The sequence below is a fragment of the Scyliorhinus torazame genome, chromosome 14 (assembly GCF_047496885.1).
Source record: "Scyliorhinus torazame isolate Kashiwa2021f chromosome 14, sScyTor2.1, whole genome shotgun sequence".
Classification (NCBI taxonomy): domain Eukaryota; kingdom Metazoa; phylum Chordata; class Chondrichthyes; order Carcharhiniformes; family Scyliorhinidae; genus Scyliorhinus; species Scyliorhinus torazame.
This window is the reverse complement of record NC_092720.1, coordinates 79,423,868-79,440,876: the sequence shown is the minus strand read 5'-3', so window position 1 is coordinate 79,440,876 and position 17,009 is coordinate 79,423,868. Positions and strand designations below refer to the sequence as shown.

The 17,009-nt window shown below is 49.7% G+C and overlaps 1 protein-coding gene across 1 annotated transcript in view; it reads left to right on the top strand.

Moving 5' to 3' along the window:
• plch1 (phospholipase C, eta 1) overlaps nucleotides 1-17,009 on the top strand; it is a 251,627-nt gene that overhangs the window by 66,162 nt on the left and 168,456 nt on the right. The gene's annotated exons all lie outside the window — the stretch shown is intronic.

Sequence of the window (17,009 nt, the reverse complement as noted above, 5' to 3'; positions counted from 1 at the left end):
CTAAAGTGCTGGCACAACTGCCTCCAGATCTTCAATGTCGCCACTACCACCGGACTCCCCGAGTGTTTCCCCTGGGCCATCGGGAGCGGTGCTGTTGCAAACGCCCTCAACCCCGACCCCCTGCACAAACCCTCCTCCATTCTAACCAACTGGGAGTATCCTCCTCTCACCCAGCTCCTCACCTTCTCAGCATTTGCCACCCAGTAATAATACAGTAAATTTGGGAGACCCAAACCCCCTGACTGCTGTCCTCTATGCAACAGCACCTTCCTAATCCTGCCCCCCCCCCCAAATAAACAAGGTAATCCCTTTTCTACTTCATTAAAAAGCGCCTTTGGCAGGAAGACCGTCAGGCACTGAAAAATGAACAAAATCCGCGGCAACACATTCATCTTAAATGCCTTCCCTCTACCGGTGCCATAACTACATTCCATACCCTCCTAATGTTCGAAAAGAGCTGCCTCCCTTTCACAAACTCAGCCTGATCTTCCCCTATCACCTTCGGGAGGCACGCCTCCAATCTACCCGCCAACACCTTTGCATCCACATTCAAGAGTGATATGGGCCTATAAGATCCACACTCTGTTGGATCCTCATCCTTCTTGAGCAACAAGGAGATCGCTGCCTGTCCCAAAGTCTGTGGCGACACCCCCTTCCCTATCGCTTCTTCAAACAACCCCATCATCAGTGGTGCAACTTATCCCTAAATTTCTCACAATACTTCACCGGAAACTCATCCGGCCCTGCTACCCTCCCCGACTGCATCCTCCCGATCGCATCCTTTACCTCCTGCTCCCTTATCGCGTCCTCCAATCAGGCCCTATCCTCCATCCCCAACCTCTGATATTCCAAACCATCCAGGAATTCCTGCATCTCCTGATCCTCCCCCGATGGCTCTGACCTCTTCAACTTCTTATAAAACTCCTCAAACACCCTGTTAATCTGATCTGGAGCCACCACCAACTTCACTGTCTTATCCCGCACCTGAAGAATTTCCAACACCGCTGCCTCCCTCCGAAGTTGGCCTGCTAGCCTTCTCTCCATACTCGTAAACTGCTCCCCTCACCCGCCTCAATTGGCGCACCACCTTCCTTGTAGACAGCCAATGAAAGCTCACCTGCAACGCCTACAACAGTGCCAACAATTCCATTTTAGTATTTTACATACCTCGATCAGGTCCCCTCCCATCCTTCTAAACTCTAGTGAATATAAGCCCAAACTGTTTAATCTTGCCTCGTACATCAACCACTTCATCCCCGGAATCAATCTTGTGAACCTCCTCTGATCTGCTTCCAATGCCACCACATCCTTCCTCAAATTAGAAGACCAAAACTGGACACAATCTGCCACTTTTACACCCCAGTCCTTTTGCAAAAAATGCTATCATTCCATTTGCCTTTCTTATTACATTTTGTACCTGCATACAGACTTTCTGCAATTCATGAACAAAGACACCCATACTTCTCTGCCTAGATGCATTTTGAATCTGCTTTCCATTTAGATAATTTGCCTGACTTTTTTTTTTAAACTCACACTTTTCCACATAAAACTCCATCTGCCAAATTTTGGCCCAATCTCCTATCTTTAAAATCAGTATCTCCTCTTCACTACCTGCTTTCCCACCTATTTTAGTATCATCCACCTATTTTGCTACATTACACTCTGTCCCTGCACACAGATAATTTATATAGATTGTAAAGAGTTGGGGTCCGAGGACTGAACCCTGCAGCACCCCACTAGTTACAGTTCACCAGCCAGAGAAGGACATATTTAACCTGACCCTCTGCTTTCTGTCAGTCAGCCAATCCGCAATCCAATCTAGTATTCTACCCCTAACCCCCTGCAATCTCACCTCTGGATCAATCTTTTATGCGGCACCTTCTGGAAGTATAGATATACCGCATCCACAGGTTCCCTATTATCCACCTTGCTGGTTATATCCTCGACGAACTCGAGCAAGTTTGTCAAGCATGACTTGCCCATCATGAAACCATGCTGACAATGGTGGATTGAGCTTTTTCATTCCAAATGTAGTCATCTTCTCAATGATTGATTCCAGGGACTTCCGGGTGCGGCGATGACCAGCTGAGTCGCACGTTTCGGCAGCTCCCGGTGAAACGGACTTTTGGGCTCTTGATAGGAGCCCCAACGGCAATTTTGACGGCTAAAAACACTGTGCGGTAAACCAGAAGGGAATTCCCCCTGGATACGGATGAAAAAAGGAGGAGAAAGTGGCCGGATTGCAGTGGATCCTTTAGAACAGCGGCAAGGAAGGCAAGCAAAAACCAAGATGGCGTCGGAAGGTGGCAGTTTAACATGGGGCCCTGAACAACAAGAGTTCTTGAAATGCTGTGTGGAAGAGCTCAAAAAGGAAATGAAGAAAGAGCTGTTGGCCCCGATACTACAGGCGATCGAAGGGCTAAAGGAGGAACAAAAGACCCAGGAGCGGGAGCTTCGGGTCGTGAAGGCAAAGGCAGCCGAGAATGAGGACGACATACAGGGCCTGGTGGTGAAGACGGAGACGCATGAGGCACATCAGAAACGATGTGTGGAAAGGTTGGAGGCACTGGAGAACAACGCAAGGAGGAACAACCTGAGGATTCTTGGTCTTCCTGAAGGTGTGGAGGGAGCGGACGTCGGGGCATATGTGAGCACGATGCTGCACTCGTTAATGGGAGCGGAGGCCCCGGCGGGTCCGTTGGAGGTGGAGGGAGCATACCGAGTGATGGCGCGAGGGCCGAGAACAGGAGAAATTCCCAGAGCCATAGTGGTGAGATTCCTCCGTTTTAAAGATAGAGAAATGGTCCTTAGATGGGCAAAGAAAACTCGGAGCAGTAAATGGGAGAACGCGGTGATCCGCGTTTATCAAGACTGGAGTGCGGAGGTGGCGAGAAGGAGGGCGAGCTTTAATCGGGCCAAGGCGGTGCTTCATAAAAAGAAGATAAAATTTGGAATGCTGCAACCAGCAAGACTGTGGGTCACATATCGAGGGAGGCACCACTACTTTGAGACGGCGGATGAAGCGTGGACTTTTATTGTGGAAGAAAAACTGGAATGAGCGGGTTATTAAAAAGAACGTTTGAACACAGTGGTGGGGCGAATGTGGGGGGCAGAGAGGGGGGTTAAAAAGGGGGGAAAGAGGAGTTTTATGTACTAATCCTGCGATGTGGTAACTTTTCTCTCTTCCACAGGTGGTGATGGGGGGAGGAGGGGAGGTGGAGGAGATGGGGCGTTGGCCATTGGGGGCGGGGCCAAGGGAGAAGCGTGGGCTTGGTTCCCGCGCTATGATAATTATGGCAGGAATAGAGAAGCAGGAAGGAGGGGGCGTCGCACGGTGCGAGCCGAGGTCACGGGGGGAAGCCGAGGTCGGCCAGAGTTTGCTGACTTCTGGGAGCAACATGGGGGGAGTAATTACGCTAGCGGAGGATCTAGCGGGGGGGGTGGGAGGGGGGAATTACTGGGTTGCTGCTGCTGGGGAGAGGGGGGAGCTGGTGTGGGAGGGGATGGGCGGGGGGGCACCGCCTGGGGGAGATACAGCTGCGTGGGAACCGGGTGAGGAGCTGGAAAAAGGTGATGGCTAATCGACAAGGGGGGGGGGTAGGAAGCCCCCCAACCCGGCTGATCACGTGGAACGTGAGAGGGCTGAACGGGCCGATAAAGAGGGCACGGGTACTCGCACACCTTAAGAAACTTAAGGCAGATGTGGTTATGTTACAGGAAACGCACCTGAAACTGATAGACCAGGTTAGGCTACGCAAAGGATGGGTGGGGCAGGTGTTCCATTCGGGGCTAGATGCGAAAAACAGGGGGGTGGCTATATTAGTGGGGAAGCGGGTAATGTTCGAGGCAAAGACTATAGTGGCGGATAACGGGGGCAGATACGTGATGGTGAGTGGCAAACTACAGGGGGAGACGGTGGTTTTGGTAAACGTATATGCCCCGAACTGGGATGATGCCAATTTTATGAGGTGGATGCTTGGACGCATTCCGGAGCTAGAGATGGGAAAGATGATAATGGGGGGAGATTTTAATACGGTGTTGGAACCAGGGCTGGATAGGTCGAAGTCCAGGACTGGAAGGAGGCCGGCAGCAGCCAAGGTACTTAAAGATTTTATGGAGCAGATGGGAGGTGTAGACCCGTGGAGATTTAGCAGACCTAGGAGTAAGGAGTTCTCATTTTTCTCCTATGTCCATAAAGTCTACTCGCGAATAGACTTTTTTGTGCTGGGAAGGGCGTTGATCCCGAAGGTGAGGGGAACGGAGTATACGGATATAGCCATTTCGGATCACGCTCCACACTGGGTAGACTTGGAGATAGGGGAGGAAACAGGAGGGCGCCCACCCTGGAGAATGGACATGGGACTAATGGCAGATGAGGGGGTGTGTCTAAGGGTGAGGGGGTGCATTGAAAAGTACTTGGAACTCAATGATAATGGGGAGGTCCAGGTGGGAGTGGTCTGGGAGGCGTTGAAGGCGGTGGTTAGAGGGGAGCTGATATCAATAAGGGCACATAAAGGGAAGCAGGAGAGTAAGGAACGGGAGCGGTTGCTGCAAGAACTTTTGAGGGTGGACGGACAATATGCGGAAGCACCGGAGGAGGGACTGTACAGGGAAAGGCAAAGGCTACATGTAGAATTTGACTTGCTGACTACGGGCACTGCAGAGGCACAATGGAGGAAGGCACAGGGTGCACAGTACGAATATGGGGAGAAGGCGAGCAGGTTGCTGGCACACCTATTGAGGAAAAGGGGAGCAGCGAGGGGAAATAGGGGGAGTGAGGGATGAGGAAGGAGAGATGGAGCGGGGAGCGGAGAGAGTGAATGGAGTGTTCAAGACATTTTATAAAAAATTATATGAAGCTCAACCCCCGGATGGGAGGGAGAAAATGATGGGCTTCTTGGATCGGCTGGAATTTCCCAAGGTGGAAGAGCAGGAAAGGGTGGGACTGGGAGCACAGATCGAGGTAGAAGAAGTGGTGAAAGGAATTAGGAGCATGCAGGTGGGAAAGGCCCCGGGGCCGGATGGATTCCCAGTTGAATTCTATAGAAAATATGTGGACTTGCTCGCCCCGGTATTGACGAGGACCTTTAATGAGGCAAAGGAAAGGGGACAACTGCCCCCGACTATGTCTGAAGCAACGATATCGCTTCTCTTAAAGAAGGAAAAGGACCCGCTACAATGCGGGTCCTATAGACCTATTTCCCTCCTAAATGTAGATGCCAAGATCCTGGCCAAGGTAATGGCAATGAGAATAGAGGAATGTGTCCCGGGGGTGGTCCACGAGGACCAACCTGGGTTGGTGAAGGGGAGACAGCTGAACACGAATATACGGAGGCTGTTAGGGGTAATGATGGTGGCCCCACCAGAGGGGGAAACGGAGATAGTAGTGGCGATGGATGCCGAGAAAGCATTTGATAGAGTGGAGTGGGATTATTTGTGGGAGGTGTTGAGGAGATTTGGTTTTGGAGAGGGGTATGTTAGATGGGTGCAGCTGTTGTATAGGGTCCCGATGGCGAGTGTGGTCACGAATGGGCGGGGATCTGCATATTTTCGGCTCCATAGAGGGACAAGGCAGGGATGCCCTCTGTCCCCATTATTGTTTGCACTGGCGATTGAGCCCCTGGTGATAGCGTTGAGGGGTTCCAAGAAGTGGAGGGGAGTACTTAGAGGAGGAGAAGAACACCGGGTATCTTTGTATGCGGACGATTTGCTACTATACGTGGCAGACCCGGCGGAGGGGATGCCAGAAATAATGCGGATACTTGGGGAGTTTGGGGATTTTTCAGGGTATAAATTGAACATGGGGAAAAGTGAGTTGTTTGTGGTGCATCCAGGGGAGCAGAGTAGAGAAATAGAGGACCTACCGTTGAGGAAGGTAACAGGGGACTTTCGTTACCTGGGGATCCAGATAGCCAAGAATTGGGGCACATTGCATAGGTTAAATTTAACGCGGTTGGTGGAACAAATGGAGGAGGATTTTAAGAGATGCGATATGGTATCCCTGTCACTGGCAGGGAGGGTGCAGGCGGTTAAGATGGTGGTCCTCCCGAGATTCCTCTTTGTGTTTCAGTGCCTCCCGGTGGTGATCACGAAGGCTTTTTTTAAAAGGATTGAAAAGAGCATCATGGGTTTTGTGTGGGCCGGGAAGACCCCGAGAGTGAGGAAGGGATTCTTACAGCGTAGCAGGGATAGGGGGGGGCTGGCACTACCGAGCCTAAGTGAGTATTATTGGGCCGCTAATATTTCAATGGTGAGTAAGTGGATGGGAGAGGAGGAGGGAGCGGCGTGGAATAGATTAGAGAGGGCGTCCTGTAGGGGGACTAGCCTACAGGCTATGGTGACAGCCCCATTGCCGTTCTCACCGAGGAACTACACCACAAGCCCGGTGGTGGTGGCTACGCTGAAGATTTGGGGACAGTGGAGACGGCATAGGGGAAAGATTGGAGCCTTGGGGGGGTCCCCGATAAGAAACAACCATAGGTTTGCCCCGGGGGGAATGGATGGGGCATATGGAATGTGGCAAAGAGCAGGAATAACGCAACTGAAAGATCTGTTTGTGGATGGGAAGTTCGCGAGTCTGGGAGCGCTGACCGAGAAATATGGGTTGCCCCAGGGGAATGCATTCAGGTATATGCAACTGAGGGCTTTTGCGAGGCAACAGGTGAGGGAATTCCCGCAGCTCCTGACACAAGAGGTGCAGGACAGAGTGATCTCAAAGACATGGGTGGGGGATGGTAAGGTGTCAGATATATATAGGGAAATGAGGGACGAAGGGGAGACTATGGTAGATGAACTAAAAGGGAAATGGGAAGAAGAGCTGGGGGAGGAGATCGAGGAGGGGCTGTGGGCAGATGCCCTAAGCAGGGTAAACTCGTCGTCCTCGTGTGCCAGGCTAAGCCTGATTCAGTTTAAGGTATTACACAGGGCGCATATGACTGGAGCACGGCTCAGTAAATTTTTTGGGGTGGAGGATAGGTGTGCGAGGTGCTCGAGAAGCCCAGCGAATCATACCCATATGTTTTGGTCATGCCCGGCACTACAGGGGTTTTGGATGGGGGTGACAAAGGTGCTTTCAAAAGTAGTGGGGGTCCGGGTCTAACCAAGCTGGGGGTTGGCTATATTTGGGGTTGCACAAGAGCCGGGAGTGCAGGAGGCGAGAGAGGCCGATGTTTTGGCCTTTGCGTCCCTAGTAGCCCGGCGCAGGATATTGTTAATGTGGAAAGAAGCCAGGCCCACGGGGGTGGAGACCTGGATAAATGACATGGCAGGGTTTATAAAGCTAGAGTGGATTAAGTTTGTTCTAAGGGGGTCGGCTCAAGGGTTCACCAGGCGGTGGCAACCGTTCGTCGAATACCTCGCAGAAAGATAGATGGAATGGAAAAAAGAAGGCAGCAGCAGCAGCCCAGGATCGGGGGGGGGGGGGGGGGGGTGGGAGGAGGAATCAGAAGGACTCTCAGGGTTGTTAATATATACTGTATAATATGTATAGGTCGTTGCGACAGATAATTATATATTGGACTGTTAAATTATATTTTTGGAGAGTGTTACTTGTGATAAGGCAGTTGCCAATTAGGGCTAGTTTTCATTTTTGTTATTTATTAATTATTCTTTTTTTTTTGTTTATAAAATAGGTCATTGTTATTTGTGTTGTTATAATATTGTGTAAAGGATGCACAATGTACTGTGTTGGTTGACCAAAAATTTTCAATAAAATATTTATATAAAAAAAAAAATGATTGATTCCAGCAACTTCCCCACCACAGAGGTCAAGCTAACCGGTATATAGTTTCCTCCTTTTTGTCCCTCGCCCTTTTTTAAAAAAGTATTTCTTTATTCTCCTTTTTCACATTTTCTCCCAAATTTGCACCCACCAACAATAAACAATCAGTAATAAACAATAATCAGTAACAAATATGTCAATCCCCATATCGATAACAACGATCCCATCCTCCCACCAAACCCCAAACCATTCACCCACATATTCATATAGACAACTGACAAAAAGGAATCAGGAATCCCCATTGGCCCCCATTAACACCCATCGCCCCCCCCCCCACCTCCCAACCAATGTTTGATGTTATCCAGTTCTTGAAAGTGTATAATGATTTGTAGAACGCCCTCTCCTTCCCCTCAGTTCAAACTTAACCTTCTCAAGAGTCAAGAATTCCAACAAGTCCCCCCCACCCGCCAGGGCACAGGGTGGAGAGTCTGCTCTCCATCCCAACAGGATCTGCCTACAGGCGATCAACGAGGCGAAGGCTACAACATCTGCCTCTGCACCCGTTTCCAACCCTGGCTGGTCTGACATCCCAAATATGGCCTCCCGGGGGCCCGGGTCCAGTTTCACGTGCACCACTTTAGAAATTATCCAAAAAACCTCCTTCCAGTAATCCTCTAGCGTTGGACAGGACCAAAACTCATGAAGGTGGTTAGGCCCCCCCCCCCCCCCGCGGCAGTGTTCACACACATCTTCTACTCCTTCAAAGAATCGGCCCATTCTCTCCCTTGTGAGGTGTGCTCTGTATACCATCTTCAGCTGTATCAGCCCCAACCTCGTGCACGAGGTGGAGGCTTTCACTCTCCGGAGCACCTCACACCAGAACCCCTCCTCCATATCCTCTCCTAACTCTTCCCACTTTGCTTTGATCCCTCCCAGTGGTGCCTTCCAAAATAGCTCAGTAGACCGCTGACACTATCCCCTTCTCCAGTCCCCCTGTCGTCATCACCTCCTCCAGCAATGTAGAGGCCGGCTCCTCCGGGAAGTTCTATATCTCCTTTCTCGCAAAATTCCGAACCTGCATGTACCTAAACATTTCTCCCTGCTCCAGCCCATAATTCGCTTCCAGCTCCTTCAATCCTGCAAACCGACCCCTAAGAAACAAATCCTTCAGTGTCTTAATCCCCTTCTCCTCCCATTTCCGAAAATTTCCATCCCACCTCCCTGGCTCAAATCTGTGGTTACCCCAAATCGGCATTTCCCTTGACCCTGCCCCCAACCCGAAGTGCTGGTGAACCCCTCTCCCTTTTTGAATGGGGGAGTTACATTAGAGTGTTTCCAATCCATGGGACCTTGCCAGAATCCAGGGAATTTTGAAATATCATGACCAATGCATAACCACGAGCAGACTATGGCTGTAATGAGGTCAGGAGCTGAGTGACCCTGACTGAACCCAAACTGAGCGTCAGTGAACAGATTATTGCTGAGTAAGTACCACGTAGTAGCACTGATAACCCCTTCCATCACTTTACTGATGATGGGGTATAGGCTGATGGGGCATTAATTGGCCGGGTTGGATTTGTCCTGCTTTTTGTGGACAGGACCTAACTGGGTAGTTTTCCACATTTCTGGATAGCTGACCGTGTTGGAACTGCACTGGCACAACTTGGCTGATGCGTAGCTAGTTCTGGTGCACAAGTCTTCAATACTGTTGCTGGAATGCTATCAAGGCCATAGTCTTTGCAGTATTCAGTAATTTCCTGATATCACATGGAGTGAATGGGATGCATACTGGCATCTTGTGTTGTTGGGGACCTCCTAAGGAGGCCGAAGTGGATCATCCACTCGGCGCTTTTGGCTGAAGATTGCTGCAAATGCTTTAGCGTTGTCTTTTGCACTGATGTTCTGGGCCCCCCGTCATTGAGGATGGGGATATTTGTGCAGGCTCCTCCTCCTCCAATGAATTGTTAAGTTGTCCACCGCCATTCACAGCTGGATGTGGCAGAACTGCAGAGCTTGGAAGTGATCCATTGGTTGTGGGGTTGCTTAGTTCTGTCTAGTCTTGGAATGGGAATCACCCTGTGTTGTAGCTTCCCAGGCTGACACTTCATTTTTTAGGAATGCCTGGTGCTGCTCCTGGCATGCCTCCTGAACCAGTGTGGACCCCCTTGTTTGATGGTAATGGTAGACTGGGGGAATATGTCAGACCCAAGATTTCAGATTGTGGTATACAATTCTGTTGCTGCTGATGGCCCACAGTGCTTCATGGTTACCCACTTTTTAGTTGCTAAATCGGTTCAAAATCTGTTCTATTGAGCACGTTGGCAGTGTCACACATGATGGACGGTATCCTCAATGTGAAGATGGGTTATCGTTTGCTCAAGGACTGTGCAGTGGTAACCCCGACCAATACGGTCATGAACATATACACAACATTTTACAGTGCAGAAGGAGGCCATTTGGCCCATCGAGTCTGCACCGGCCCTTGGAAAGAGCACCCCACCTTGCCTTTTTTGGACACTAAGGGCAATGTAGCATGGCCAATCCATCTACCCCTGCACATCTTTGGACTGCGGGAGGAAACCGCAGCATCCGGAGGAAACCCATGCACACACGGGGAGAACGTGCAGACTCCGCACAGACAGTGACCTAAGCCGGGAATCGAAACTGGGACCCTGACGCTGTGAATCCATTATGCCAACCACTATGCTACCGTGCTGCCCATACATTTGTAGGTAGGTAGATTGGTGAGGATCAGGTCAAGTAGGTTTTTCCCTCTTGTTGGTTCCTCACCAGCTGCATCAGCTATGTCCTTTAGGACTTGGACAGCTCAATCAGTAGTGGTGGTACTGAGCCACTCTTGGTGATAGACATTTTAGTGCGCAATTCTTTTTTCCCCCCTAATTAAGGGGCAATTTAACGTGGCCAATTCACCTACTCTGCACATCTTTTTGAGTTGTGGGGGGTGAGACCCACGCAGACATGAGGAGAATGTGCAAACTCCACATGGACAGAGACCTGGGTCCTCAGTGCTGTGAGGCAACAGTGCTAACCACTGTGCCACCTTACTGCCCCCGTGATAGACATTTAAGTCCCCCATCCAGAGTATATTTGTGTCCTTGCTACCCTCTGCTTCCTCCTGGTGTTCAACATGGAGGCGTTTTGACTCATCAGCTGAGGGGAATGACGGGTAGTAATTAGCCGGAAGTTTCCTTGCCCATGTTTGATATGAGACTTCATGAGGTCCAGAATCATGTTGTGGGTTCCGACTGTATACCACTGTGCCGCATCCACCTTTGGTGATGGTTGTTTCTGGGACAATATCTATAAGGTATGATTCCGTGAAAATGACTATGTCAGGTTGTTGCTTGACAAGTCTGAGACAGCTCTCCCACTTTTGACACAAGCCACAGATGCTAGTATGAAAGACGTTTTGCAGGGTCAACAGGACTGGGTTTGTCATTGTTGTTTCTGGTGCCTCGGTCGAAACCAGGTTGCCCATCCGATTTAATTCCTTTTTGTAGGTTCTGTATAGCGACTTTGATGCATCTGAGTGCCTTGCGAGGCCATTTCAAAGGGAATTTTCATTTAAGAATCAGCCACATTGATGTGGGTCGGGAGGAACATGAAGGCCAGGAACATAGGAATTAGGAGTAGAAGTAGGGAAGTCGGCCTGCTCCACCACTCAATCAGATCATGATTGATCTCTTCCTAGTCACAAATCCACCTCCCTACCTGTTCCCAATATCCCTTTACCCCATTTTAAAAAAACAAATAACCTCCTTGAAACCATTTAATGACTCCGACTCCACCACACTGTGGGGCAGCGAGTTCCACAAATTCACCACCCTCCACGAGAAGTAGTTCTTCCTCATCTCAGTTCTAAATCTAGTGCCACTCAACCTATATCGGTGATCTCTTGTTCTAGATTGTCCCACAAGGAGGAACATTTGGGCTACATTTACTTTATCAATCCCTTTTAGTATTTTAGTATTTTATAAACCTCAATCAAATACCATCTCACCCTTCTAAACTCTAGCGACTATAAGCCCAAACAGTTTAATCTTTCCTCAGACATCAACCCTTCCATCCCTGGAATCAATCTGGTGAATCTCCTCTGAACTGCCTCCAATGCCCCCACATCCTTCCTCAAATAAGGAGACCAAAACTGGACACACTACTCCAAATACAGTGTTAATGTAAGCCTACTTGTGACAAAAGGATTATTTCTATTCTACTTCACCAGCACCCTATACAATTGCAACAACACTTCTCTACTTTTATACTCCAGTCTTTTACACCAGGTAAAAATGGCAGATTCCCATCCCTGAAGTGCATGAGTGAATGACAGTGCTTTCATGGTCACTCATGAGACTTGCTTTTTAATTCTAGATTTATGAACTGAATTTCCATTATGCCAGCTGTGTTGTGGATTCAAACCCGTGCCCCCACAACTTTAGTCTGGGCCTCTGGATTGCCTGACTGGTGGCATTACTACTACGTCACAGTCTTGTTGGTACTGAACCCTTGACCTGTTGTCTCCAGGCAACTTGCCTAGTCCTGGGCACCTCTAAAAGCCTACATGCCAACTCGTCAATTCCAGTCGGCTTCTGGCGGTAGGTCTTTAATGACCTTTAGTTTCCCTTAATTGGCTACCTGCAATGCTGCTTGAAGGTGGGAAGCCCGCCCAACACCATTTGTGCCTCCAGTGCAAATGTTCATGCTCGAACCCCCCTCCTTCTCCCATTTCCCGCCCCTGTATGGGAGTGAAAATTTAGCCCCACATCTCTCATAGTTTTTAGCATTAATTTTGTTTGTGCTATTAATTTATTGGTATTGTTACAAATGCTCATGCATTCAAATAACTTCACTTTTTTCTCTCTTACGCTGATGTCACCAATCACCAATGCCCCATTACCAGTGTTACGTTAACTGCCCCTTCCTGAACCATTCTTTTTTATAGAAGTTTAGAGTACCCAATTCTTCTTTTCCAATTAAGTGGCAGTTAGTTAAGGGGCATTTCAATGTGGCTAATCCACCTACCCTGCATATCTTTCAGGGTGAGACCCACGCAGACATGGGGAGAATGTGCAAGCTCCACACGGACAGTGACTTGGGGCCAAGATCGAACCTGGGTCCCCCGGTCACTAGTCCCAGCCTGGAGACTAACTCAGTGAAACAACGCTTTTTCTCCAATATTGTTGCCAGTAGCCCCCTGCATCAGATCCGTCCCTTTCACACCAGTTAACCATCTAATCTACTTGACCCTATGCCAATTTGCACATAGCTCAGGTAGCAATGCAGTGATTCTTACCAGTGAGGTTCTGTGTTCTACTTTGTAAGATAAGTTCAAAAGGTCCAACCTATGCCTCTACATGCCTCGGAGCAACTCTATGGCCATTTACAAAGTATGCACTGTGGACAGAATGAATTTAGGGTGGCACGATGGCGCAGTGGTTAGCACTGTTGCCTCACTGCATCGAGGACCAAGGTTTGATCCCGGCCTCGGGTCACTGTCCGTGTGGATTTTGCACATTCTCCCCGTGTTTGCTTTGGTCTCACCCCCGCAACCCAAATATGTGCAGGGTAGTGGATTGGCCACACTAAATTGCCCCTTAATTTAAAAAAATGTACAGAACAAATTTAATAACAATGGCATGTTGCGGAGGAGAAAAACAACCAATTCTGCAATCATAATGAGCACAGGTGGAGAATCTAGGTGGTCTGGCCATCTGTTTCTACTGAAACAGTTCCCAGATACCTCACAAATTCATTAGCTCAGCAAGGTTCTGTTTTGACAACTGAGTGAAATATTTACTTTGCTTGACCAACATCCTTTTATTTTATTTTTAACTTTTAAAATTTTTTAGAAATTTTTTTATTCAAAACAAATTTGTAACATTTACAGAGGAAAAAAAAGGCCCTATGGCAAAGAGCCGTAACATAGTGAAAACGAACAGGTCCCTTAACCAGCCCCTAGCCCATCCCCCTATCGGAGGCCCTGATCTCCCGCCAAAAGGTACCAAGTGCAGGGCCCCCTTTGCAGCCCCCCCCCCCCCCCCCCCCCATTGCAATCTCCCATAAACACCCTAAGCAGTGCGCCCTCCAGCCCCCGTTCTCTATCCAGGCTGAAAACACTCATGGATAAAACATTACAGTACAGGATAATTTAACAAACCGCCGCCACACAAAAGCTCTGAGAGCCCAGAGTCCTTTAGTTCTTCTCAGGATACAGCATTCCAAACCTCACCACCTTTTTGTAGAGGGCTGGCTTTACCTTGATGAATCCTGCACGCCTCTTGGCCAGCTCCATTCCCAAGTCCAGGTAAATGCGCACTTCGCAGTTCTCCCATCTGCTGCTCCTCTCCGCCTTGGCCCATCGCAGCACACGTTCCCTGTCAGCAATCCAGTGAAAGCGGACCACCAAGGCCCTCAGTCGGTCGCCCGTCCTGGGCTTCCTTGCAGGTGCTCTCTGCGCCCCATCCAACTCCAGGGGTCGAGGGAAGGCCTCCGGTCCCATCAGCGCCTCGTGCATACCTGTCACGTATGCACCCACATCCGATCCCTCGGGGAGACCAACGATCCTCAAATGCTGCCTCCTGGCTCTGTTCCCCAGTTCTTCAAGCTGCTCCTCTGGTGGGCGTTCAGCTCCTCCACCTCATGCTCCAGCTCCGTTACCGTGTCCGCCTGGCTGGAGAGCTTCACCTCGACCACCCTGAGCGCCTTCTCTTGGACCGCCCGTGTCTCGACCATTCGGTCCATTACCGCTCAAATCGGGTCCAACGTGTCCCTCTTCAGTTCGGCGAAGCAATTCCTGAAGAACTCCATCTGTTGCTCCCTTGGCCAGTGAGCCTCCGCTCCCTGGTCCCTGCAGTCCGCCATGCTTCGCCGCCCGGTCTGGGGTCCCCGCTGCTCCCGCTTCGATCCTTGCCTCTCCACTCGACCACTTCTGGTCCAGCTGTCCATACCCCGGGGGGAAAGCCTCTTCCCTATTGTCCCCTCCACCAATTCAGGTCGCCAGGTCCCGAAAAAGTCAGTTGGAAAAGGTCCGTTTGCCCATCGCGGGTGGGAGCGATCCGACCTGCGACCTGCTTCCTCGAGGGCGCCACTGGAAGAACATCCTTTTATATGGTTTATCTTAAGTCACTTTTTCTCTGATCTCTTTTGTCAATGTCTGAATGTTTTTTTACAGAAAACTAAGAGGTGTGACATGGTTAAACCTCTGGTACTGATGCTATAATTGCCCCGTCCAATTGATGTTATTAGGGTTGTAGGAACAGTAGTATGCGTGCCCTTTTTTCTTCAGCATTTCAACACTGGCCATTGTTACCACATGGCAGATTGGTTCTGTACATAATGCATACTAGGTGAATAGGCATGGAAGGGCCATGAAGGTGGCCTGGAGGTCAAGGAAAGGGCATGGATGGAATGAAGCTAACATAGAAAGAATATGGAGAGTGGGTGGGGGTGATGGGGTGTGAGGGACTAGGGCTAGAGTACCAAACGGCTTTTAATACAAATGGGAAAAGTTGCAGAGAACTGAGGTGGGCCTTTAACGAATACGCCTTCGCACTCGCCAACCCCTGTGGCTGCCTGCAGTCTGCTTCTGGCATTGACTGGCCTGACTGCATCCTACCCCCGACTCCCCAGAGTGAAGATTGTGTTTCAGGGCATACTCCACATGACCTCCCATGTGCTACAGTTGTTGCACGCCATCCTCCTGGCCATCCCCATATAATCTTGTTAGATTTAGTGAATCAATTAAAGTTTATGCATTTGATCAATGCTTTTTTTGCTGTCAAACTAATTACTTGATCTAATTTATAGGTGAGTAATTTAAATGTTCACCTGTAAACTTACACCTACCTTGTGCTGTGATGCCATTTTATGATTTTTCCTATGCAGCTGAGGGTTTTGTATGCTGGAGTGCAAGCAAACACAGTCACCAATTTGCACCAACAAGATCCCACAAATACCAGATTTGAATTTACAATGTAACTCTCCATTTCACTTAGCCTGGTCCCCTGTCTCATGGCAGCCTTTCATCTCATAGACGGTGGTGGGCAGCTCTGTGTTAAGCATTGCCTGATATGGCCCAGGAAACGCATTCTCGAGCATATCAGTCTCTGCTGCATTTGCTGCAGAGGGAGACATTGGGATTAGAAGCTGCAAGATTTGCTGGCTTCTAACCTCTCTGGGACCTCTTCTTGGCCAGCTGAGCTTATTACATAAAACATAGAACAGCACAGTACAGGCCCTTCGTGCCATGATGTTGTACCGACCATTTATCCTAATCTAAGATCAACCTAACCTACACCCCTTCAATTTACTGCTGTCCATGTGCCTGTCCAAGAGTCGCTTAAATGTCCCTAATGACTCTGACTCCACCACCTCTGCTGGCAGTGCATTCCACGCACCCACCACTCTGTGTAAAGAACCTACCCCTGACGTCTCCCCCATATCTTCCTCCAATCACATTAAAATTATGTCCCCTCGTGACAGCCATTTCCACCCTGGGGAAAAGTCTCTGGCTATCAACTCTATCCATGCCTCTCATCACCTTGTACACCTCTATTAAGCCACTTCTCTTAAAGATGGCCGAGGTGATGGCAGTGGAGCTGGAAAAGCAGTTTGCGAGGCATATGGAGGCTTTGAGGAAGGAGACGGCGGTCTCATTGAAATCATTGGTGGAGGAGGCAATCGCCCCGGTGAGGGTAGCTGTGGCAAAGACATCGGCTGAGGTGAGAGAGCAGGGCGAGAAGATGAAGGAAGTGGAGGAGGCCATGTCGCAGCACAGCGACCAGCTCGCCTCGATGGGGGACGAGCTGCGGAGAGTGGTGGAGGTCAACAGAGGATTCCGCGCAAAGCTCGAGGACTTGGAGGACCGCTTGAGACGGCACAATCTGAGAATTGTGGGCTTGCCCGAAGGGACAGAGGGCCCAAGGCCAACAGAGTACTTCGCTAAGAAGTTGGCGGAGCTGATGGAGGAGGGTGAGAACTCCTCCCGGTACGAGCTGGACCAAGCTCATCGGTCATTAAGGCCGAAGTCCAAGGTGAATGAGCTGCCAAGAGCAGTAATTATCTGCTTCCATAAGTACTGCATGAAGGAGAAGGTGTTAAGCTGGGCGAAGCAGAAGCGCGAGTGCAGTGGGATGGTGCTGGAGTTCAGATCTACCAGGACTTGACGGTGGAGTTGGCAAAAGGACAAGTGGCGTTCGGGCGAGTGAAGGCGGCACTGTACAAAAAGGGGGTCCGATTTGGTATGGTATACCCGGCAAAGCTGAGGGTGACG